Raw genomic sequence first — 26,436 nt, 5'->3', positions numbered from 1 at the left:
CTTTTTAAAGCCATTTTTAGGGACACTGATAGAAGAGGCCTATGCCTTTTTGGTTTTTATTCATGTTTTCTTTTTTCCCTGATGTGAGCTTAAAGTTGTTTGAGGATGATTGTAATATGAAGGTACATTGTTTTAATGCATTTTTCTATTTGCACCTGTGCCTCCTTGCCTCTCATATTACATCTCATAGTCCATAGGGGGACACCAGCAATATTCTTTTTCAAATTACTTGATCTTCCCCTGCATTCTGTGCCTGCCATAGGCTCACACCAACAGTAACTTCTTTAAAGATTATTCAATATCCCCCTGACCTGTACCCACCACATGCCATAGGTGCACACCAGCATTATGTTTTTAGAGATTATTCAATTTTCCCCTGGCCTGCACCCACAGCCTGCCATAGGCACACACCAGCAATGATTTTATTGAGGATTTTTCCTCTAACCCTCTGCATCCACCATCTGCCATTGGCCAAAAGTGCACACCAGCAATATTTTTTTAAGGATTATTCCATTCCCCACTTTCCCCCCTGCACCAGCTTCCTACCATAGGGGTTCACCAGCAATAATTGGTTTTATGGATTATTCCACTTTCCTCCTGTACCCGCCGCCTGCCATAGGCCATATGCAACCCCCAGTAATTATTTTTTTAAGGATCATTCCATTTTCCCCTGGCCTGTACCCACTGACTGCCATAGTAGTACAGCAGCAATACATTTTTTTAAGGATTATTCAATTTTTCCTGGCCTGCATCCGCCACCTGCAACAGGCCATACGAGCACAACAGCAATAATTTACATAAGTATTATTCTTTATTCCCCCTGCACCTGCCATCTGCCATAGGCTGTAGGCGCAGATGAGTCATAATTATTTTAAGGATTGTTCTATTTTACCTTGATGTTCATCCACCACCTGCTACGGTACATAGGCGCACAGCAGCAACAATTGTTTTAAGGACTATTCCACTTTCCCCTGGCCTGCACCCACTGTCTGCCATGGGCCAAAGGTGCACAACAGCAATAGTATTTTTTAACGATTATTCATCCCCATCCCCTGCCTGTCACAGACATCTTATAGGCCTTAGAGGCACATACAGTAAACTATTCAATCTTTATGTTATTTAAATATATTGGGGGTCATTACAACCTCAGCGGTCTTTTATCAAGACTGCCGAGGGACCGCCGTGTGGAAGACCGCCAGTAGTGGCGGTTTGCCGCTCGGCGTATTATGACTGTTGGCTGCTCTCCGTCCTTTTTACGACAGAGAGCCGCCAACAGCCATACTGGCGGGCGGCGGGGAAGTGGAGGTTGCTCCATCGCCACGCCAACAGAACACCGCCCAGCGAATCACGTCCTGTGATTCGGCACGGCGGTGTTCTGTCGGCGGTGTGGTGTCAGCGGAGCAGCCCCCATGGCTCCCGTACCCTCCCGGAGGATCGACGGACAAGGTAAGTCGATCATCCGTTAGGGGAGGGGGGTGGGGGAGTGTTGTGTGGGTGCATGGGGGTGTGCGTCTGTGAATGTAGAGGGGGGGTGTGAGTGCGTGTATGCTTGCAGGTGTGTTGCGTGTGTTGGGAATGAGTGCGTGTATGTCTGTATGGATGTGTGCTTGTATGTCTGTATATGGGTGTGCATGTCTGACTGAGTGTGTGGATGTAGACATGTATGTTGGTGTGTGTGCGTGTATGTGTGTTGGTGGTGCCTGCGTGCGTGTCGTGTGTGTGTGAGTTATGTGATGTTGGGGGTCGGGTGGGGAGGGGATCCATACCACCTTTGGGGGGTGGCAGGGATGGTGGGGGGTGTAGGGGAGAGAGTTGGGGTGGGGGTGGGGTAGACCCCTATCAGTGCCAGGGAAAGAATTCCCTGGCACTGATAGGGCTTACCGCCATGGATTTCATGGCGGTTCCTACCGCTGGAAATCCACGGCGGTAAGCCGGGTCGAAATACCGGGGGCAGTATTGTGACGGCCGCCGGGCTGGAGACCCAGGTCTCCAGCCCAGCGGTAGTCTCCACCCTGGCGTGCGGAACGGTGAAGCGGCAGATGACCATGGCGGTAACCGCCATGGTCATAATACTAAAAAAAAGACCGCCAGCCTGTTGGCGGTCTTACCGCCGCTTTAACACCGTCCGCCAGGGTTGTAATGACCCCCTATGTTATTATGGTTTTGAATAGATACAATATTTGTAACTATTTGTGATTTGATGTCACTAAATCTTAGTGCCGATAGATTCAAACTGCAAATGACGCATTACACTGAACTTTGTTTTTTGTTTGTTTGCATTTTGGGGTGCAAGATGCATCATTACTCACACTACAGCCAGTCAGAAGGCCGGCAGTGATGCACACCAACTGAGTCCTCCTCTGCTAATGCACGTACAGCTGCCAGAGTTAAGAAAGAACTTTAAGATGGCCCAGAATAAGTGTCTTTCTGCCAAAAAATGGTCCAGTGGGGGGGGAATTAGAAGGATATTGCTACTACTGGGGTGCCGGCCTCCACCTTTTTCAGGAAACATGGTCTACCTGCTGCAGCTGCACCTTCTTCTGGGCAGCAAAAGGCTGGCTGAAGCACTCCTGCATCATCAACAGCACCACCCCAACCAAAGGCTTAGCCGAAGCCCATATCTCTCAGCAACTGCAGCCAGGGTGAGTCTGAACTGGATTTGTTACAGCCGCAAACTAGTACATTACAGTACTAGTACAGAAGCCACTGCCAGCTACAGTTCCTCCTCCAGTAGAAGCAGAGCAGGAGATTGAGCTTCCTGCCGAGCAACGTGGTGCTCTGGCATGGTGAGCAAAAGAACGATGGAATAAACCCAGATCTGTGACTGGGGGTGGGTGTTTGCATTGTTCAGCACTCCGTTCATCATCCTTTTGTGTTTCTAAAGTTGCCCTAAGTGGGAAGGGTATACCCAGACGTTGGTCCCTTGCTCACTGTGCCACTGGATTCAAGCTAGCCTTGCTGATGAAGGGTGAAACCCTGAAACCGGTCCCAGGATGCTTGTTTCTGGTCCAAGGAGGGCCTGGCATGGCAATTAGAGCTGGACTGTTTCCATGAGGAACAGGGTCAAGACTGATTTGCATATGGCTGGGTCCAAACTGAGGTGGCATGGTGAGCAAAAGAACAATGGATTAAACCCAAATCTGTGACTGGGGGTGAGTGTTTGCATTGTTCAGAACTCCGTCCATCATCCTTTTTGTGTTGCTAACGTTGCCCTAAGTGGGAAGGGTATGGCCAGACGTGGGTCCCTTGCTCACTGTGCCACTGAATTCAAGCTAGCCTGGCTGATGAAGGGTGAAACCTTGAAACCGGTCCCAGGATGCTTGTTTCCGGTCCAGGGAGGACCTGGCTTGGCAGTTAGGGCTGGACTGTTCCCATGAGGAACAGGGTCAAGACTCAGTTACATATGGCTGGGTTCAAACTGGGGTGGCATGGTGAGCACAAGAACAATGGATTAATCCCAGATCTGTGACTGGGGGTGAGTGTTTGTGTTGTTCAGCACTCCGTCCATCATCCTTTTGTGTTGCTCTTCAATCAGTGTCTTCACATTCTCCAGCAAGAAAAAGAAAGTATACTCCATCATCTTCTCTGAGCCCCCCTTCTGATGATCTGGAAATGGATTGGACCCCAGCTGAGTCCAAGGTCTGCCCTGAGAGACAAGGGAAAAGGACAGTTCCCGAAAGCCTTAAAATTATGGAAAGAGATAGTGATAACAATGAGCCACTGATTGTCAGCATGGAGGGAGACTCAGAGGACACCAAGATGGACCCTCCTATTCAACCTGCTCAGAGGGATGTGCTTCCACCATCATCATTGCCGGTTTCCATATTTGTAAGACCCCAATCGAGAGCTGCATCTACCACTACCACAGTCGAAGTACACCCTAAAGATACAACCCTCTACCTCCAGTTCTTTGGGCATTGGCAGTGTCACACTAAAAAAGTTATCCTTTCTAGTTTGGGACTTCTTTACAGTTAGCAAGCAAGCAGACAACATTGCAATATGCTCCTTTTGCCACACAAGCTACTATTATAGGCATGTTTAGGCAAAAGGAGCCCTACAAACACAGCCACCCAACAGTACGTTTGTACGATGGAATTGTAGAAGGAGTGGGATTTTTAGATTTTGTGGCAGCCATCTACCTGAAATGGAAGGTCGTCAGCCTGACTTATTTCCCAGAGGTGCTGTTCCAGCACTCCATCAAGATAGAGTGCTGTTCACATTATTCACCTGACAACAGGCATGTGGAGCGGTTGTCAAGCAACTGATTACATGTGCATCACTGCACAGTAGATCTCTTGTGTGGGGGTTAGGCAACAACTCTCTGCAGGTCCCAGTGGTGAAGAAAGTTTAAGGGCTTTTGAGCATGCAACAGTAGCAATGTTCACCATGGAGAAATCCAATACAGCTGCAAACATTGTGAAAGAGTTTAACAGCAATGTCTTCAAATGTCTTCGACCCAGAATTAGACTTGTTGCCGCAGACAATGACAGTAATATAGTCAAGGCCATGCCAGATGGTGGCTATTTCAGGGTCCTGTGTTAGGCGCATTGCATCAACATGATTGTGCTGGACTTTCTCAAAAAAGAAGACATAGTCAGGGCATACCGGCCACCTGCCAAAGAATCTACACTCATTTCAGTCATTCTTTTAAAGCCTATTCAAAGTTAAGGATCTACAGCGTGCTAATAGATAACCGGTTAAATCCCTCATACAGGAGGTGTCAACATGTTAGAACTCGACTTACTACATGTTGCAAAGACTGAGCAGTACAGACTGATCACTGACTATGTCCTTCCCAGAGGAGGAAATGCAAGTGGGAAAAGCGTGGAGATGGACAAATGGGGACTATTCAAATTCATGACACAAATGCTACTTCCTTTTGAGGTTTTCACACAGGATGTCAGCAAAGAGGACAGTACCTTTAGCTTAGCAATCCCGTTGTTACATTTGCTACAAAACCAGTTGAAAGAGGTGTTACAAAGGTTTGCCGGTATAAAGGAAGTAGCATATGAGTTGGTTCAGAGCGTCATCCTTCTACTGGCTGTTAATAAAGGTTACAAAGGAAGATTGTGTCCTCCAAAGACTACATATGTGCCACAGTACTCGATCCATGATACAAAAAAATGCTGGCCATTTTCATTCCTTTTTCAGAAGGAGATGTTTCACTTTACAAGACTTGGATTGTTGGTTTTGCAAGAGACCTATAGAAATATGTCTAGAAGTAAGAGGGTGGGGCAGAAGTTCTGAATTGGGGACTTAAATCTCCAGATATTGCAGTGCTGATGTCTCACAGCCATCACCATGATCACCAGCAATGTCAGCAACACCAGCAATACCAACAACAGAAGACTCTGGCTCAATATCTGCAATGGCTTGGTTTCAAGTGTCAGGGCTTAAGTCAAGTGCAGAGGTGAAGGCAACAGATGTTGACCAAGTGGCAGCACCATTGACCATTCTGAGAATGGTGTAAGACTACCTGGATGACCAAAAACCCACTGGTCTATTGGAATGGAAAGAAGTGACAATGGCCAGAGCTCAGTGGGCTGGCAACAAAGTATCACTCTTGCCCGGTAGCCAGTGTGTCTTCTAAGCGCATGGTTGGTGCAGTTGGTACAGTTGGCATAGTTGTCACAGGCAGAAGGACCAGTCTCTCACTTCAAAATGTGGTGCGATTGCCCATGATTAAAATAAGCCAACATTTCATACCACATGATGACACTGTTCCTGAAACAGCACATGAGGACGATAAGGGTGATTGGACTCAAGTATGTTAGCTGATCAGCTTCTGGGTGAGCCCCCAGTGCTTGAGGATAAACTCTGCTTCCTTCACTAAGTAGGCCATAACAGAACATTCACGCATTACTGTTGAACTGCTTTTCAAACAAAAAAGAAAAAGAAAAAGAAAAAAAGGATATAGAAGAACATTTATAATTTTGATTTCTGAGGAATGTAGCCCCACTGTTTATTCATATGTATAGAGTGGAGTTGGACCAGTGTACACAGAAGGAGCCTCTCTATTCACATAAAGGACATGAAGACAATGCCTTTCACCTCTATCCTTCTTTTTTCCATTGCTTAGCTGTGCTGCCAATAAGGATCAATAATTATACAAGAGTGTCATTGTTTGTTGCCTCAATGGGAAAAGAGAAGATACAGTAGACAAACATGCACCATGCATGGAACAGGTAACCATTACACCAATGAGTGATATATTGAGTGAATGATGATTCGTGTGGTGGCTAGGATGGTGTTGTTCAACTAATTTGTAAACTTGATTTGTAATGTTTGGGGTTTGATGGATGATTCTGCCTGAATGATTTCCTTTCTTTCACACTTCACTATAATTTATTTACACGGTCCACTCCTCCACTTTCTTTTAGGTTCTTCAGAAACCAGTCAGTATATTTATCAAAATTACACAAAATCCTCAAATTATTTTGCTCTTCTTGTTCATCAACACTACAGGTCTATCTCTCTCAATCTCATTTAGGTTGGGAATCAGAGTCAGGATGAGACTATGCCAGCAGCCAGAAATAGGAAATTAATGCCTATTTAATTCAGTGGGAAAAAACATGACTCAAAGAGGCCTACTCAGTTGTGTGGATGGGAGAGAGGTGCGTTGGTTTTGGGAAATGCCATGTAGTGTGCTGGCTTAAGTGTCAATCTTCTCTACTTTAGAATTTGTGGTCTAGGGGACTGTCATTGGACACACGTTACATGATGGACACACTCAGTTAAATGTTTTTGAAAATTTACATTTGTGAGATTGATCAGCTAGGTACATGCAGCTACTTGTCTGGGACTGGTGGTAAAAGATTGTTTTCACTTCTCAGATAATGACACATGATTACCTCAGCCTATGCTCTGCGGTCCTCATTGAGCATGAAGCTCACTTTCTCCTTGACTTTACAATATATACATTTACTTTTTTACATTCCACATGCCTTCTCTTCTTCTGCATGAGACGGAAGCTCCATACCACTCCTGCTTAGCACGACTGGTTCTGCCCTGCACCCAAGAAGGACATACTGGGACAAAGAATGCAGACGCACTGTCCATTTTGACATTTATACAGAATATTTTTTCTTTTCTTAACAATAACAATTACTAAAACTGTGTGGTCCCTCCCTAGTTTGTGTTTTTCAAACTTAGGTAACAGTACAATTAGATAACTTGGGATTCTGGGGCTGAAAGGCTGTTTGCAATGTATTTGGTGACTGAACTGTGTTGTTTCTTGATTTTCTCAAATAACAGCTGTGTTGATGATGATGTGTTGCTCATTGACTTGATAAACGCTGTCTTTGTCTTTGTCTCACCTTTTCCCCAACTCCACGTTCCTAACCATTCATCACACCCCAAACTATGTTCCCCCAGGTTGCATGATCTATTGAGGTGTGACTTCAGAATTTACAACATAAATGGATCACACACTTGGTGGGGTGGATGTGGTGAAAGTAACGCCAGCTCACTGTTACAGGATATTCTTAACTAAACAATAGTAGCCCAGGCCGGCCCCCACCCAGGCATAAGAGGGAGTATGGGCATCATCAAGCGCAGCGTCCTAGTTAGAACAATGTCTGTCCCATGATAGGCAGTACTAGTGGCCACTATGTGACCTTATTCACAAGGGTAAAGTTACGCTTTTGGTGTAAGTTTACTCTTGCAGTGTAACTGTAGTACTAACACCAGTAACTTTATGAGTCGTGACTATCTAGTGGTAATAGTAACTAATTTTAACATGTTAGGGGTGACTTACTACTCACAACGTTACTTGTAAAGTTACTGATGGAAAGGTTTCTTGTCATAAACTTACACTTCAAGAGTAAATTAACACCAAAAGTGTAGCTTACTTTACCTTTGTGAATCAGGCTTTGTGTTGTGCTGCTTACAAAATCTATGCAGCATAGAGTTACAAAAACAGCTCCAGAGTTCTGACTTGAAGTTTTTGTAAGTTTAGTTTAAAAAATGTAAACATATTTAATAGTTATTTCTAGCTCCCCAGATTGCTCAAAAGTTGCTACTGCTAGTTGCTGTTTGTACTGTGACTTTTTTGTCATGGCTGTCTGGTCTCAATCTCTAATTGCCCACTGACTCTGTGTTTCCTTTCAGTCTAGTTGCCTGTGATGAACAATCCTTGTGAATAATCTTACAGTTGTAGTTCGTCAAATTCAGAATTGGTGGGAGTGGGACCTCGCTTTGTAATGCCTTTCCTGTTAGCACTAGCCCACTAGTATCACCAACATTAGCAAGACCCTTTGGGAACCCTTCAATAATGTTTGGGAAGTCTGAGAGGGTGCACAGATTTTGCTTAATGTATCAGGTATAAGAACTAGTTAATAACTTAGTACTGAAGTTGATCTTGGGAGGAGAGATAAATAAGATTGTGATTTTGTATATGTTGTTGGCAAACCCCATTAGTGGTCCGTAGTTACAGAGGGTAGGACAAGGGCAGTAACTATACTAACTAATATACTGTATCGTTGGGTGGCTGGGCGCTACAAAACCTCTTCAAGCGTTAAATTGAAACAGAATTTAATTAACCAGTTTTCTGTTTCCAGTGCCACTCTTGTGACCGGTTGTAACAATTACTGGCCTGCAGGAAAAGGTAAGTTACCTACTGAAAAAAAGATAGTAGGTAATGGAGTTCAGGTAGAGAAAGCCTAGGGAGGAAATCATTTTGATGTACAGTATAATGTGTGACAATTTCAGACAACAGCTTCTCCTCTTGCTCTTGTCACAAAAAACATGCTATGATAAACTAACTAGCAATGCAAAGACAGTCAGTGCCAAAGAAAAAACGAAAGCCAATTTTTTTATATTTGAAAACCACCCTAGCCGCCCACAAAAGACCTACCACCTCCCCAAGAAAAAAAGTCCCTTTCACTCTTTCCCTAAAGTCCCTTCACAAATCCCATCCTTTCCACCCACAACATGCTCACCTCCCTCCCCAAGAAAAACAAAAAACAAATGTTGCATTCACACTTTCCCCAACTTCCATCCCACCCTCTCCTCTCACAACAGGCCCTTCCACCAAACAAAATGTTTGATAAAAAAGGGCTCTATGGGCACCCAGTTCAGTTTTAATCTCGGTCACCTCCTGGACCAGGTTGTGCTCCCAGTGCCTAAGTAGCACCATCTTGCGCCTGAGCAGCTCCAGTTCACATAGGGCATGGTGGAGGAGGCGGTCAGATGATGATGAGGAGGAGAGATGGTGATGTTACGGGCAGCAATAGACCCTGGATGCAGGTGTCAGTGGCACTGGCATTGGGTTGGCTGTGTTGGAGGCAGGCCTGCCTGGTGGCCCAAGGAACTGGAGCCACATGCCTCCTCCTCCAAGGCCCCCAGGCCACCAGCCAGTGATATTCCACTTCCACAGCCTCCAAAGTTTGGTGCCACAGTTGGGTGAGTATCTTTTGCCAGGATGGTAGTTTCTGGCCAGCATCAGCAGCAGGAGCCGCTATATTAAGAAAGTAAAAAGAAAAAAAAAGAAAATTTTTGATATTTCGCACAAACACTTGTTTATACTGTCTAGAATGGCACAGTAGCAGAACATTGCTGGTCCCCTTGGTTCATTGGAATGGAATTTGGATGTGACAATTAGTCACAGCCTGGGCCACGTTTTTCCCAGGCATGCATCACATAATGCAATGGCTATGACTGCAAGGTTCAATAAAGCCAGAAGACCAACACAATCAAAACATGATTCTAGTTTGCAGGATTTCATAGTGTAACTGAACAGGCACCTTATGTGTTTAATTAAACAAATTAGCTGCCATTAATGGGTAAGTCATATATAAACTGCACAGTTAATACTTGAATAATCAATATTAACAGAGCCATGCTGGCAGGTCTTCTTTCTCTGCAGCATGTTTTTTGGGAAAGCTGTAGCATGTTATATTATTAACTTATAAAAATTATAATAGTCCTTCTCATCTCTGACTCCCTCTTCATTTCACAGGGCTGATAGAGTCTGGCACATGGCATACTCCATCATAAACGTGGCAGAAAACAGATATACCATCACATGGCAGTGGGGACATTTAGTTTGCAGGGTGGTAAGTTATAGGGATTGGCCTAGGTAGAGTTATAGCTATAGAATGGCTGGGTGTCACTGATTAAGTGCTATACTTTTGCTAAGTGCCATGGGTTGATTGAGGGAAATAATTGGCACTGGAAATCAGTAATGGAACCCACAAAATATAAGTGACCTTGACAGAAAAATGTGGCTCATGCTGAGATGGAATTTACATTTTTGGGTAAGCTGGGACAGAAAGAAATAATGATGAAGTGAAGTTCTAGTTCTGGGAAATGCACCCAGCACTTCAGATTGTGCATTGCAGACTTAGTCATGCTGCAGCAGACACACATTTTACCCCCTGCTCTATGGTTTTAGGTGGTGAAATGCCCGGGGCAGGGACTGCTGGGGATGGGTGGGATATCTACTTTGCTTAACAAATACAGTACTGTCAATAAGAAGCAAGGTGACTTACCACTTGTCCCTGCCACCACTGAGACTTTTCCCCCTCCCTCAACCAATTGGGCTTCCTCCATCCCTGGCTGTCTAGAGCTTGTTGTGGCAACACTAGTGGTCTGTGCGCCTAGAGAAAAACATAATCCGCCCAAATATAGATACCAGATTAGCCACCTAAGTACTTATTTTGCACAAGGTACACCAGCAATACCTTACTAGAGTTAGGTTAGCTAGCTATCAGTATCTTCTTCTATAGAAAGTATCACTTTGGAAGGTTTGTTACTTTGTTTTTTGGTTGACAACATTTTAAAAACTCATTGATTCAACAAAAAACTTTTTTCTCCTAATGGAAGGATAAGGGAAGGGCATAACACTATGAAAGGATAAGGGGTAGAAGGGAATGCAAAGAAAATATGGTATTGCTTATGGTATCTCATTCCTGCCATGCTTCACTGTCATGGAAACTGCTAGTATAGAATAACATTGGGGTTACACGAGAATGACTACTCTATCTTGGTTCCTGTACCTTTTCACTGATCAAGAAAGCCTTCTCAACCAACATGTGGATGAATAGAATACTTGGGCCTGGCTGCAGCCCTCTTTACATAAAAAAAAAAATCTATCCTACTCTCAGTAACACACAACAAGACATGTAAAAGAGGGAAGAAGGAAAGCTTACTAAAAGAGGAGGCATAAGAAAGCTACAGGCAAGATAACGTCAGCTGCAGAAGTATACACAAAGCCGTCATTTTACTAGTCGGATTAGAAAGCAAAAAATAATAAACATGGCTTACTGGAGTAGGAAGAACAATTTGCCACAGCCATGGCACTGGAAGTGATCATCCCACTGGCAGCGGCGTTAGTGGTGGTGGCAGGCCCAGGTGCTCTCTTGCAGCTAGGTGCTTATGAAAGGAAGAAGTTGAAAAACAATGATTGGTAGTACTGTCTACAAAAAGCATTTTGACAGGTGGCGCATTGTACTTTTTTTCTAGTTTCCTAATTCTAACCTAAAATTACATTTTGAACTATTCATTCATTCCAACAAATGATATTTGCTTTGCTTCTCCCCCTTTTGATGGGTCAAATCAGTCTCCCTTTGTGTAGTGCACATCAAGGATATTGGGACTATAAGCTACATAAAGCCACAGAGAAGAACTCTAACGCCCCTGATATACTACTATTGTAAGAGTGAATAACATGAATTGACATTCCTTAAATCAGCCCAAACGAGCACCAGGCTAGCTCACACTGGAGCACAATACTAGCAGCACCATTCACTTGGTGTCCACTTTACTCCTATGTTCAAATTTCTACAACCTCCTTTTCAGGCTGGCACCATGCAGTATCTACGCTCTGTCAAGGATTTGTGTTGCCCTTGCCTCTAAGGATTGTTTTTTGTGAAGGAAGGTGTCCCTTCTTGCACAAAATAGTCCAGGGTGCCGTGCCCTGTAATGTGGCACCCTTGAACAATGGCACATGTCTACCAGCATTGGCCCTAGGCAGCACTCAGTGCATCAGCGGTGATGTATCTTGATAAATAAATATGTCACATTCCTGCCCTCTCACTCTGATGCAGCACAGTAAGTTGTCTTGCTGCCCTGTGTTGAGAGAATGCACTAAGCAAGGTACTTTATAGCTAAACCCTAGCGTATTCACATGCCCACCCCATTTGGAACTAAGAAAGTGAATGCAACTGCAAATACTGTCTGACGCAAAGAATACATTTATATATGTGAGTGGCACACACTAAAACCTCTTGCCTGAATATGGAACCATGCTCATAAACAAAATGTCCTTTTTGTACAAGTGGAAACATGCCACAATCATTGCTGCAAAGACATCTATCTATCTATCTATCTATCTATCTATCTATCTATCTATCTATCTATCTATCTATCTATCTATCTATCTATCTATATACATACAGTTATAGGTAGAGTTATTTCAAGTAACTATAACTAATGACTAAGGTAACTATAACTCATACCCCTGCCATGCAGTTATCTCATCAATATTTTTACTGCAAATGTTACATTGATATTATCAATGATGTTATAAATGATGTCATGTATGTATGGGGTAATTAGCAATGCATGGCAAGAGCACGGATTACCTTGGGGCACAATTTATAGCTACTTGAAATAACTGTAACTATAACTGCTGAATTTCAATGGTTTTGTACGTTTGAAATGTGAGCTTAACTATAATGTTCCTGTAAATGTTGTTTTTTTTCAGTGAATTTCTATGATTTTTTTAACGTTAAGTAATTTAAATTACTTTACTTTAGTCCAATCCCTGCTTGGCACACCAGGCCCTGCAGCATACCCCTGTGATCCCCCAACCCCACACCAAGCACAGCATTCAGCTGTCCGTGGCAGAGGGTTTGCCGCAGAGCCTGCCCTGCAGTCAGGCCCTGCGGCCAACCACCTATGAGCACCCTGCGCCATGTATGGACTTCGGCGGTGGGCTACAGCCAGGCCCTGCTGTCTATCCCTTGAAGCACCCAATCACAGTGCTTGTTGCTGGCTGAAGCCGAGTCCCAAAATGGCTCACAACACTTCCTCGTTTAAGTGTTAGCAGCCAATCAGATCTCAGCATGACATCTCCAGGATCTGCGGAGCCTCCGCGTCCTTATGTATTTATATTTCTTTTTCCTTTAACATCTCTAAAACTACTGAACGGATTTACACCAATTCACCAAAAGCATGCTTTTGGGATCAAAAGTTAGGTTTCTGCCCAATTTGGTGCAATTCCGTCCAACATTTCGGGCTGAGTCATGTTCAAAATCCCCATGGGAAATTGCTTGGAGAACACATGTTTTTGGACCTCCCCTTTTACTCGGACTCCACTTGATGAATCACCCCATAACGTCCAAGACGTTCGCTGTTAAGAACAATGTAACTGCCGTTAGAAAGCACCTGGAAAGTGTTTTTAATAACCGGGACTGGAACTCCCTTCAGATAACAAGCTAAGTTGGCAATCGAAGCGTTACACGCCCCGTGCAAGGACAGCTGTTTACAAACCATTGAATGGCTGACAGAAGCTTCGCATTCGCTGCCGCTAAGAAAAACCTCCTTCAAACCATTAACACATCTGTACTGAAAGGGAAAGTCCCACACCTCGTGTATGTAACTGTCTCCCAATAGTTCATATCTACCCACCGGAATGTGCTTCAAACACGAAGTAAATTGCAAAGTAGAGATAGGCAAATTAATAACCCCATGAATCAATCATTCAGCTGACGGAATCTCAGCTACCGTGAAAGGCAGTTTCTCTAATTTCTCAATATTTAACATAACATATGTCGCTTCCTTTTTAGCCATCAGTTGTTGTTGACGAGTCAAATTAAAAGAGATAAAGATCTCTCTGGCACGAACGTGCTGCCATGGAACGCGACCCGCCTTCAAGGTCTGAAGAGTCCAACCCAGCTGCATGATGGACCGCGTCTGACTCTGCCCATGATATAAAGAAGACATGTCCAATTTAATAATGTCAATGGCAGAGGAAACAATGCTGTCAATCGTGTAAACACGGTCAGAAAGGGTATGCATGCCATTATCAACAACAGACAAAGTCTGCATCAGATTTTCCTGATCAATCTGCCTCAACCGGGCTGCAGCCTCTTGTTGTGAAAGCTTCCAAATCTCATTATAAACCTCGTATAAGAACCTTTTCTTCCGTGGTACTTTGGGACCTGACAAAAAATCTTGTAAATCAGTATCATTAGACAGTAACTTGAGATGTGACTTAACTGCATCCAGCGTGGATGACTTCAACCATTGCTGACAAAGCTTCCCCACACTGTATGTAGTTATAATATCAGCATGTTCTGGTGATACGTAACGAGGGTCTGCCCTACTAGTCCTGAACCCCCCTGAAGAGGTGACAAAACGTTGATGACACACATTAGTGTCTACAGGCCATAATAACCACCCGCCTGGATGTAACGATGAAGTGTTAAGTGTACCATTTTGGACCCAATGTGTCAAGTCACTAAAAGTAGCATTTACATAGTGCTGCCAATTCGTTAATTTAGAAGGGACAGGTATACTAGGCAAAGTCAACTCCTTAATTGTCGCTAAGCCCAAACAGCTAGTCTGTTGTACTGTGTCATTGAGGAAAATCATTTGGACCGGGATAATACATGCTCTAAATAACGTATCCCTGCCCCGCATATGCCAATTTTTCGAACCCCAAACACTTTTTAAGTCAACAGTTTTAAACCAGTATTCATATCCCTCGACCGAAAGTTTAGATACAAACAAATTGGAATACAGTAATTTAGTATCGGTCAATAACATTTGCTTATTAGAATACGGTGCAACTTTAAAATAGTAGGACTTAGCATTACGTTGATCATGCCCAGAAAAATATGCAAATTTATCATAATACGTTTTCGAACTACCTTGTGGAGGAGTCGAGCAATGTTCCCATTGCACATAATTAAACATGGGCTTAGGGCTACTAGCTTTATGAATAAAGTGGTGTCCATAATAGTTATAACAAAACATGTCACCATGATTATCTCTAAACTGGTAAGCATCTTCATCGTCATAGACAGTATAGTATTGCAAATCCGTTAGCATAGAATCTACTGTCTTCACATCCCAATCATCAGAAACAATGCCAGGTATAACAATATCATTCATTGATAATTTGAGGACATACGGTATTTGAATCAATTCAGTGGGACCATATATATCAAACATTACTTTATCCCACACAATTCCATCCGGAACTGGTATAGCAGAAATGTTCACTGTGGACAAGTCTCTTCGAACCATATGAGACGAAAAATGCGGTTTTAACACAGTCTCTACGTGCTCAATGTCAGATCGATCAGGAAGAAAATGACCATGTATTATCAGAAAAAAAGTAACCACAAATCCCAACCATAATAAAATAGTCATCACGGCCAAAAACAGCCAAAAATAGTTCCAAGGAAAAACAAAATATGTTCGTTTAAGCCATCCCAGCAGCCGTCGTGGACCGTGGACAGAAGACATCGAGGACGAGGAGCCGGACCCATCATTATCAGCGTCGTTGAAGCAGCCAGAAGCAGTTCTAGCAAAAGGTGCAACTGTGAACGAAGAAGCAGATGGAGGCTCTCGCCGTGGCACGCTATAAACCACATGTTCAGAAACGTCAGTAGAACGTACAGCAATTTGATCACAAGATTCCATATCAATCGCCGTCGGTGGAACAATCGCAAGATCATTATCCACCCTCCCCAAGCTCGGAGAGGAAACAGTGTCGGTGAAAATCACCTGCAGCGGGACTTCTTCCCCAGTAGTGAGAGGGATTCCGGAACTACTGGGTGTCCCTCTTGGTCTGCTGTGCAGAATCGGCCACATGTTGTAACTTGACATTATCAATGGAAACAAAGCGATTTCCTTTGGCCCCTCGCAGCGGCGGTAAAATCACAGTTCTCGTGCCGCTCACCCCTAACACAGGGACAGGTTCTCGATAAGAAGGACCAAATTCTTTTTTAACTGCGACCTTTTCACGCACTAGATCCCCAATCCTGGGTATCCAACCAGTAGGTGTTACTGGCTCATCCTTAATTCCTGAGGAGGCAGCACTGGCAGAAGAGTTATCTTCACGGAATTATTGTAAATCCTGCAAAACAGTGACACAATCATTTATGTCAAAGGGCGTATCTGCCGCCTCCACACCAGGACCATCTAGATCAGGAACATACATTCGTGTTCCAAACAGGCACTCATATGAAGTACGACCCCCCAGTGACCTTCTAGGAAAGTTATTAAGTGCTCTCTGTACTCCATATAGGTGGGCTAGCCAACCACGACCCGTACCTATAACTCTGGCCGTTAAGGACTGCTTTAAATCACGATTTAAACACTCCACAACAGAATTTCCCTCGGGATGAAATGGAGACAAGAATTGGAGTTGGACCCCCAACGAAGCCATGGTGTCCCTGAATGCCTTAGAGGCAAAAGCAGGGCCCTGGTCCGAATGAAAAGCCGCAACTGCAAATGTATCGACAAAGATGCGCAAATCTTTAATAACAGTTCGAGCGTCAGCCGAGCGTTGTGGCCAGACCCACACAAATCTGGAGCACGAATCTACAGCAACCAATATATATTTGTATGCACTATCTGGTGTCAGCGGACCACAATGATGGAAGTACACACACTGTAATGGTTTATTTGAAATCAGAAGGGGCGTCTGCTGCGGGCGTCTAGCCGACGATGCTTTAATTTGTTGACAAACGTCACAACAAAGGACATATTGCTTTGTCTCTTTATAGAGACCAGGCCACCAGTAACGAGCCTGTAAAAGTGAAATCGTGGCAGCCACCCCAGCATGTGCAGAAGCCACCCCCTCATGTGCTGCAGAAATCAATCGAGGTCTCTCAATTTTATTGGGAATTTCACGTACACCAATGCCTGGAATTGTAACAGTAGCATTCAGCGCACCATTCAAGCAGTAACTATATTTTGAAGGAAATCCTTTAGGAAAGGGCGTGCCAGCAGCCGTAGCCTTTATGGCAGCCGAAATTTCTGTGTCTGGTTTGGAACTCGAACGAGTCACTGCGGCCACAGTGGCGACAGCCACTGCCGATTTCGCGGCTTCATCAGCCAAAGTATTCCCAGCAACGTGTATTCCAACGCGCTGGTGTCCAAGTGTATGCACAACATGGACGTTAGGAAGCGTTTCCTTCAGATCCGCAACCTTACCCCACAACATTTTATGTTTAATGGTGTTGCCTTTAGAATCTCTGAACCCATTCATCTTCCAATAGTGTAGATATTCATTGAAAGACTGAACACAGTAGTAGGAGTCACAGACCAGCAAGGTTAAAGTCGCTAGATCCGCGTGCTCCAATGCTAACAATAGAGCTTTGAGCTCAGCCAGCTGTGCCGTGCAATCTCCCAAGGTTTTAGTATAAGTATGTCGCGGGCAGAACACTTCCCCCTCCATAGTGCCGCTCACCACCGCACATGCAGCAGAATACTGTTGTTTAGTCCCAACCGCTGGTTGCGCAGAGCCATCGGTATACATGACCACTTGATATTGGTCAATAGGCAACGTACCAGCAGGAACAGGGTATTCCATCTCATATTGAAGAAATTCTTGAGTCTGCAGTTTAGGGTCAAATACATAATCTACATCAGTAGCTGTCAAAGACGTAGCCCATTGTATCCATTGCGGGTGTAAAGCTTTCGAATTTGGAACCCTCGCTTTTGTAACTGCCTCTAAGGCCGGAATCGGGGAAACGACAACGATGCGTTGACCCTGGGCCAGCGGTCTTTCTTTAATAACAGCCATCTGTACTGCAGTGAGAATTTTCTCAGTTTGTGCAAAACGTTGCTCTGCAGCTGAATACAAGTGAGACTTGTATGCAATCGGGACTGTCTCCCCTTCATTAAAGGTGACATAAGTAAACCCAACAGCCCCAGGTATCACCCTGATTACTAAATGTGTCTTATTGTCCCGTGTATGTAAGTGTTTAACAGCTAAGAGATCACTCTGTAACTCTCGCAGTATGTGTGTATGTTCAATCGTCCAAAATCTACTCGAAAAATTCGGGCGAATCAACTCGTATAAGGGTTTTATAAGCGTCGCATATTCAGGAATGTAAGTTCTGCCAAAATTCAGAAACCCCAACAATGACTGGAGCTTCCGAACCGTATTAGGAGGCTGCAACAAAGCACATTTCTCCAAAAAATGTGGCGCTAGGCTCTTGCCCTCACTCGACAACTCATATCCCAGGAAAATGACGCTGAGGAAGGCAATCTTTGATTTCTTAAAATTAAACTTATAGCCAATATCAGCAAACCCCACAACAATGCGCGATACACGCCTTAGATGTTGCAGAATCTCATCATCTGTCAGATATATGTCATCAACATATGATAATGCTTCAGGGTCGAACTCATGCAGCATTTCAGTCACACGAGCCGAAAACAGTCCTGGGCTATTCTTATACCCCTGAGGCAAACGACAAATTTTTTCTGAGAGCCAAACGCACTGAAACAGGTATAGTCCCGACTCTCGGGCGCTATATTCTGGCAGAAAAATCCATTCGAGATATCTAATGTTGTCTTGTATTTTTTACGCACTATATTATTCATAAGCGCTGCGTGAATTCTGTATTGCATATGTGCATGTATGACTATTCAAATGTCGGTAATCCACCACTATCCTATATGAATGGTCCGGTTTAGCAACCGGAAACAAGGCATTATTCATCGGCGAGACGCAGGGCTCAATGACACCCTGGTACTCCAATTGTGTAAGAATTTTCCTAACCAATGCCCTAGCTTCAAATTTGATAGGATACTGCGGTTGTGGCTGAGGTTCGCCCTTTATCGGAATTACATGATAAGGTGATTGTCTGTCCCACCCCACGTTATTTCTATACAAGGCGGGAGCCTGTGCTAGAGCCCATGATTTACTATAGGACTCCGCTAGTTCTCTCGGAACAAGTGGTGAGAAGGAAGGAGCAATAACCTCCTCCCCAACCGGACAGTCGCGAACAAAGTCAGGTGGCCAATCTTGTTCGGCCAGCAGAACATCATATGATTTCACCACATGGTCCCAAAAAATGGCGTTTATAATACGGTCAATGTCCCCTTCCAATTGCAGAGTCACTTCATATACTCTATCAGGATCAGAGACTCGCATATCCGCCGTCTCGACTTGTATGAAGTCATCAGTTGCTTTCACCTCCAGATGCTCTAGAAGACTCCGGCGAACTATTGTGACCTCTGCCGCGCTGTCTAACAGTGCTAACGCCAATGTCTTGTTCGTCAAGAGAACTCTCTTCTTGAGCGGCATGTCTCACTGAGACAGCTGCCACTTTCTTCTTTTTAAATTGCTGTTTTTGTTGCAGCGGTTTCTCTTCTTGTTTAATAGAAACCTCCACTGAGCGTTGTGAATCCTGTCTCGGTTTCACGTACTCCGTCCTCTGCTCTGACCGCCCACCTCTCTCACTTCTCTTTTCCGAGGAGTCCTGAAAGGAACGAGATTGGCGTGTATCAGTATATTGATATCTATCAGGCGTCTTCAAAGTATCCCTATTCCTGAGATTATACTTATTTTGTGGGGTCTCCGGTTGCGGAGACTGCCCACCATCTTTCTTAGGTGTTTGCTGTTTCTTTTCCCAGTGCTTTTTCGAACCCTCAGGTTGTTGCTGTTTAGCATTATCTTTATTATTTTTACCCTGTAACTGGGGTTTTTGTGGTCTAGCCCCTAGGCTATCACGACCAATACTAGAATACGTTTCCGCTATTATTCTCGGGAGCTCCCGCTCCTGATTAAGCAGCGGAACATCCCGAAGACGCATTCGCACTGCTAGTGCTACTGCCTCTCCTTTGAGATTACTCAAAATAATAGAAGAAACTGTGGCAAAATTGCCCAGCAACTGCATGCCCAAATCTAAGGCAGGGGCAGCTCCATATTCATCCTGAATCTGTTTAAGCACGTCCGGTAAATTAGCTAATGTCGGTGTGCCGTAGTGTAGAGCGTGGCAAACACCGTGCCCCAGGTATTACAAAGGTCCACCGGAGGAACCATCCCATACGGCAAACACATCGTCAAAATCCTATGTTTATCCTGAGGTCCCGTATGGGGAAATACTGCTTCCAGCGTATTAATTTTTTGCGCCAGCCAAAATGGAGTCTCCTCTCGTTTAGCCGGTACCTTACCCATAACAGAGTGTACAGTGGCCGGATTAATACCCGGAACCACTGCCTGTGGGTGCGCTGGAGCAGCACGCGCTGCATTCGTATTTAGTGTCTGCATTACAAACTGAACTAATCGTCTATATGTAGCCGTTAATTCTGTATATAAACGACGAACTTCAACCACTGCCAATTGAGCAACCACAGGATGTGGTGTATATGTAGCCAATAAAGGCCAGGTAGGACCATCATTACTCAGCGGACCTAACCTAACTTGTGCTACTGTGTGTGGGAGGGCGCCATCAAGCCAATTATGGTGTTCTTGATAAGATAGAGGTATTTCTAAATAAGCGTAAGCCCTGTATTGTCCAGGGACATTCGCAACAGTGTATTCGTGAAAAGTATTTGTTCCCCCATCCACTGCTGGAAAACCGACCCAAGAATAAAAAAGTTCAGTTCTATAGGCTGCATGGGCGTCCACCACAAAAGTGACTGGACCCCCCTGGACAGTCAGTCCATGTGTCAATAGATGTCCCGTGAGCGGGTGACGCATATTAATTGCTATATTCACTACATTAGGATTCGCCATTTTTATAAAAAATAGCTTCAGGTCAGAGAAGGCACACCAATATCGGGGTTTTTCCTTTCAAAGTTCAAGCTTGAACAACCAACCACTAAGCAATAGGAAGCACCTATCCCGTGGCGGCGGAAACCCTCAGCCCCACAGACGTCTCCGTATACGGAACCGAGGAGTCAAAATATATATGAGACCAAGAGAGTCAGTCGGACCTAAACATTAGAGCCAGACCAAACGTTGGCGGCACCATGTCGCGTGGGCTCTCATTATTCTAAATGAGACTACTGGATTTCTAGGTAGCAGGATCTATAACGGTGTGGGGGACTGAGTCTGACCCACGTGTAAAGAACTCTGTCACCCTAAATCCGTTTTTTGCTCCGGCTAACTAGCAGTGCCTCATTTCTCCCATGTGGAAGAAATGATTTGGCAGCCGAGCGCATGACATCTTTGGAACTTCTCAGGGAAGTCGTGGTTACTCAGATCCAAACCAACTCTCTTATTGCCAATATGATCTCATATACAAATGACAAAGACAGTATAAGTTTTATATAATGTTTTTAATAAAACAACTGTATTTTAGATATTAAGGCGTGAGCCGCAATAACCAGAACAATACAACACAGTAGGATTGAAATAGTCACCAGGAGAGTAAAACATAAGAACAAAGCTATCATATTGTCTAACAGTTTCTACTCTCCCTCTGCTTGTTCTATTTAGAGCACAGCATGTTAAGCTTCTAGCTTGCCTATTAGAATCACTGTGGAGACATCAGCCCTCATACCTGAGCAAGTCCTGTGATCTTGGTTCAGCATCTGCAACAAGGCAGTCAGCGTCTAGTTGTGGTTCCCTGGTCGGAATCTCCCTCGCGTGTATTGGGACAAGGAAGTGATTTTATAACTAACATGTCATCGTGATCACAAAATGTCCCTACGCAGGAATGCCAAGTCTAAACTCTTACCACGTCTATCGGCAATGTACCTGACTGTATCCTTGACTGAAGCACAGAGTAAATATGTTATGGAGAACTCCAGTGCTGAAGTAGGCAAAACAGTGTGATATGAATAAAAAAACAACACCGTAGAACTGGCTATTTGAAACATAACAGTACGAAGCCTAATAAAAAGCATGTAGAGCAAAGTGCACAGAGGCTGTAAGCTGTCAGCAAATGAATAAAATATATTCAGGGCAGAGTGCACAAAGGCCTAAAGCCTGAAGCTAAAGCGCAATGAATACGTAAAACTAACCACACTACACTCCAACTTGCGGTGCGCAAATCAAAGGTGCTGGAGTCTGTGCCGGACCATGCCTCCCTAATACTTCCTTATCCAATCAAAACACCACACTCCAGGGAGATCATGTTACTGTAATTTTATTACAAAGGACAACACACACTGCCACAAACCTTTTTTCTTGTTACTGCAATTTTATTACAAAGGACAACACACGCTCGCACAAACCAATGTGTTTCAACAAGTCTTGCTCACAGTATGTGAGTCCATCGTTGCTTTCACTATATATACATTTACCCACGCTGGCCATTATGAGGCATTCTGGGACCGAGAGTGATTCAATTCAAAGCAATACATTGAAATGAAGAAAAGAAAAGCATTTTCATAGCAACATGAGGTTTCTCATGGCTGTTCGCCTTACAGTGATTGCTCATAGTATTATATTCATTTCACTTATATACAATTTCTTTTATTCTCCATGGTGGATGATCTTTATTAAACTGGCTCCTCATTACAAATAAACATTGCTCCCGGGACTTGGCCCACCCAGGGGCTTTAAAAAGATGAAGCACATTTTTGGGGGGGATTTTCACCTTATCCGTGAATCACAGTGAAAATTTAAACAAAAGGCTTTTTAGCCCTGGTGGGGTCAATTTGGGACTCCAACACCAAAGCTAAGGGGTCAGGGTGTTTGTACCCTAGCCCCTTTAGTATCTTGTATTCTGTTTATCACATAACTGCCAACACTTCCTTGTTGAAGTGTTGGTAGCGAATCAGATCTCAGCACAAGATCCGGAGGCGTCCCGAATCCTTTGCGTCCCTTTTTATACAAATGGGTATTTCCTTAAATTTCTCAAAAACTACTGAACAGATGTAAACTAAATAACAAAAAAGGCTCTTTCTGGACCAAGAGCCACCTTTCTGCCAAATCTGGTGTAATTCTGTCCAGTAGTTTTGGCTCTATTGCTGTTCAAAATCCCTATAGGAAAATGATTGGGGAAAATAAGTTTTTGGACCCCCCTTTTTCTCAGTCCCCGATTGGCGGATCACCCCGAAACTTTCCAGGCAGCAGCCGAAGTGAACTGAAATGGCATTACTCAGTATCCCAGCACCTTGTTTCAAAACTACCAGATTTTAAAAAGGGAATACTCAGGTGTCAGTCAATGAGATGGATTCGCCCACCTGGGAGGCAATATAGCAGGGTATTATGACTCACAGGGAAAAGGCTTGTGCTAATGATTGGGGAGCACTGAAAGGTACAAGAAGGATGCAGGGGGCTATTGGAAAAAATCTCAAAAACCTGCCCACAAAGCATTACTAGAGTATTTGCAGATTTTTACAAAACTCTATACCCAGAAGAGCTCCCTCCCCACCATATGCATTAAACAATACTGAAGTAGGTGGTTGTGGTAACCTTACATGATGAAGACAGGCTAGAACTTGACTCTTTGCTTACTGTAGTAGAACTAAAAGAGGCATTGGACTCTCTGGCTCCTGGGATGACTGCGGGCCAGATAAGATCTCCTTAGAAATGTATTGTGCTTTCTTCTTGGTGCATTCAGGTAATATGGTTTGCACCTTTCAGAAGGCTCAAAAGGAGTATTTGGCTCCTGAATCATGGGACACTACCAATATTGTGGTCTTCTTGAAAAAGGGGAAATCACTGTTGAATCCTGGATCTTATAGACTGATCACACTAACCAACAGGGACACCAAGATTCCCTCAAAGGTGTTAGCATCTCATTTAAACAGGGTTATTGCCAAATTGGTCTCTCCTTGGCAGCGTGGGTTTTTCCCAGGTCGGAACACGACAGACAATGTAAGATATGTAGTAATGTTATTTGATTTCAAGAGATTGAGACAATCTTGTATGGCAATGATCCTGCTTGATGGGGAAAAGGCCTTAGAACGAGTCACCTGGTCCTAACTCTGGGAGGTTCACAAGAGGTCAGGAGTAGGGTCTGGCTTCCAGTCTGCCATACAGGTTATGTGTCAGAAACTAACAGCAAAATTGCAACTAAAGGACACTGAGGCCCTCCTTACAACCCTGGCGGTCGGTGTTAAAGCGGCGGTAGGACCGCCAACAGGCCGGCGGTAAAAAAAATTGAATCACGACCATGGCGGAAACCGCCAGCATAGACAGCCACTTTAACACTTCGACCGCAATGGCGGTACAAACAAACAGCATAGCGGTCACCGCCAACAGACAGGCGGAAGACGATGTACCGCCCACATTATTATGAGAGGCCAATCCGCCACGTTTTCCGGGGCCGATTCAACGCGAACAGAAAAACATTGGAAACAGGACTTGGAAGGGGAAACACTCACCTCTACACAACGCACGAGGAACCAGGACGCCATGGAGCCAGAACTCCAAATCCTCCCTGCAATAGTTTTCCTGCTCCTCTACCAGGAGCACAAACGACGGCAGCGACGACCACGGTGAGTACTGCACCTACAACACAGGGGAGGAGGGAGGGAAAAGAGAGTGACACACACACGCAACATGCAACACCCCCACCCCCACACTCACCCACAACAACACACACACCAATACATGCTGTAACAATAGATTTACGCCCCCCAATCCCCCCTGGAAGATCACAATGACAAAAGGAAGTGATTGTAACGATTGCAATCAATAAAAGTCCATTAGTCAAAACTTTAAATACAGTATAAACAATTATGTACACCAACTATACAAGTCCGGATAGTGCACCATTCAAAGTCCGTGGACTACTGGACCCAAAATGCATGGGCGAGGCCCACACTCGATACCAGACTGCAAACAGAGAGACCACTGCTGGGGCATCAGATCGAAATAAAACAGGCACCTCAGGGGGAAGGGAAGGGGGGGCACCTCAGCCTGATGAGTGCCCGACGCCAGCTCCATGAGGGGGCTCCATGCCCATTGATGTATCCTGGGGAGTGCAAAGCCACAGTCTCTCAAGTCTTTTCAGTGGGTGGGTTGCCCACTGCTTTATCCTGGGGAGTGCAAAGCCACAGTCTCTCAAGTCTCTCCAGTGGGTGGTTTGCCCACTGCTTTATCCTGGGGAGTGCAAAGCCACAGTCTCTCAAGTCTCACCAGTGGGTGGGTTGCCCACTGCTTTATCCTGGGGAGTGCAAAGCCACAGTCTCTCAAGTCTTTTCAGTGGGTGGGTTGCCCACTGCTGTATCCTGGGGAGTGCAAAGCCACAGTCTCTCAAGTCTTTTCAGTGGGTGGGTTGACCACTGTTTTATCCTGGGGAATGGAAAGCCACAATCTCTCAAGTCTCTCCAGTAGGTGGTTTGCCCACTGCTTTATCCTGGGGAGTGCAAAGCCACAGTCTCTCAAGGCTCACCAGTGGGTGGGTTGCCCACTGCTTTATCCTGGAGAGTGCAAAGCCACAGTCTCTCAAGTCTTTTCAGTGGGTGGGTTGCCCACTGCTTTATCCTGGGGAGTGCAAAGCCACGGTCTCTCAGGCCTTTTCAGTGGGTGGGTTGCCCACTGCTTTATCCTGGGGTGTGCAAAGCCACAGTCTCTGAAGTCTTTTCAGTGGGTGGGTTGCCCACTGCTTTATCCTGGGGAGTGCAAAGCCACAGTCTCTCAAGTGGATGCCTTTCTCCACTGGTTCTGGAGGGGGCTTTGTGCCCAGAGTGCTTCATCCTGCCAAGGACTGAGGTAGTGGATGTTATACTCCACTGGTTCTGGAGGGGGGTTTGTGCCCAGAGTGCTTCATCCTGCCAAGTACTGAGGTAGTGGATGTGATACTCCACTGGCTCTGGAGGGGGCTATGTGCCCAGAGTGCTTCATCCTGCCAAGGACTGAGGTAGTGGATGTGACACTCCGCTGACGGTGGTGCAACATGCAAGCTGGCCAGGCTCCTGGAACTGACCACCAGCCTCGTACGACTGACCACTGGGGATGGCAGCCATGTCTGCGGAGGTGCCACTGGCTCAGGATGTCGCGGGGCCGCTGGCGGTGCTGGCGGCGGTGTCAGACTGACTCTGTGGCATCAGTGCTGGCGGCGGGCTCTGTGGCATCGGTGCAGGCGGCAGGCTCTGTGGCATCGGTGCTGGCGGCAGGCTCTGTGGAAACGGTGCTGGCGGCGGTCTTTGTGCAGCCTCACTGACTGCGGTGCAGGCGGTGGTGTCAGTAGCGGTGGTGCTGGTGGCAGGCTCACTGACTGCGGTGCTGGTGAAGGGCTCAATGTCTGCGGTGCTGGCGGCGGTGTCTGTGGCGGCGGTGCAGGTGGCGGTGCCGGTGGCGGTCTTGTCCGCCGTACAGGTTGGCGTGTACGTGGACCTGCCTTTGATTTTTTGGCCCTTCCCCACCTTGGATGGTGGCGCAGCTGTCTTCCCACTTTCCACTTTCGTTTTGCCTGAGCCCTTCGTGGCAGGTGTTTTCGCCTTCTCCCTCCGGGATGTGGGCAACTTCTTCTGTTTTGGAGGTGGGGGAATGTCCTTGCCCTCGCTCCTTGGGACACTGGCAGCCCTGTGGCTTGGCACACTCCAAAATCCCGCTATTGC

The sequence above is a fragment of the Pleurodeles waltl genome, chromosome 5 (genome assembly GCF_031143425.1).
Source record: "Pleurodeles waltl isolate 20211129_DDA chromosome 5, aPleWal1.hap1.20221129, whole genome shotgun sequence".
In the NCBI taxonomy this organism is placed as follows: Eukaryota; Metazoa; Chordata; class Amphibia; order Caudata; family Salamandridae; genus Pleurodeles; species Pleurodeles waltl.
The sequence above is the reverse complement of the archived record's forward strand: the minus strand, read 5'-3'. Positions refer to the sequence as shown.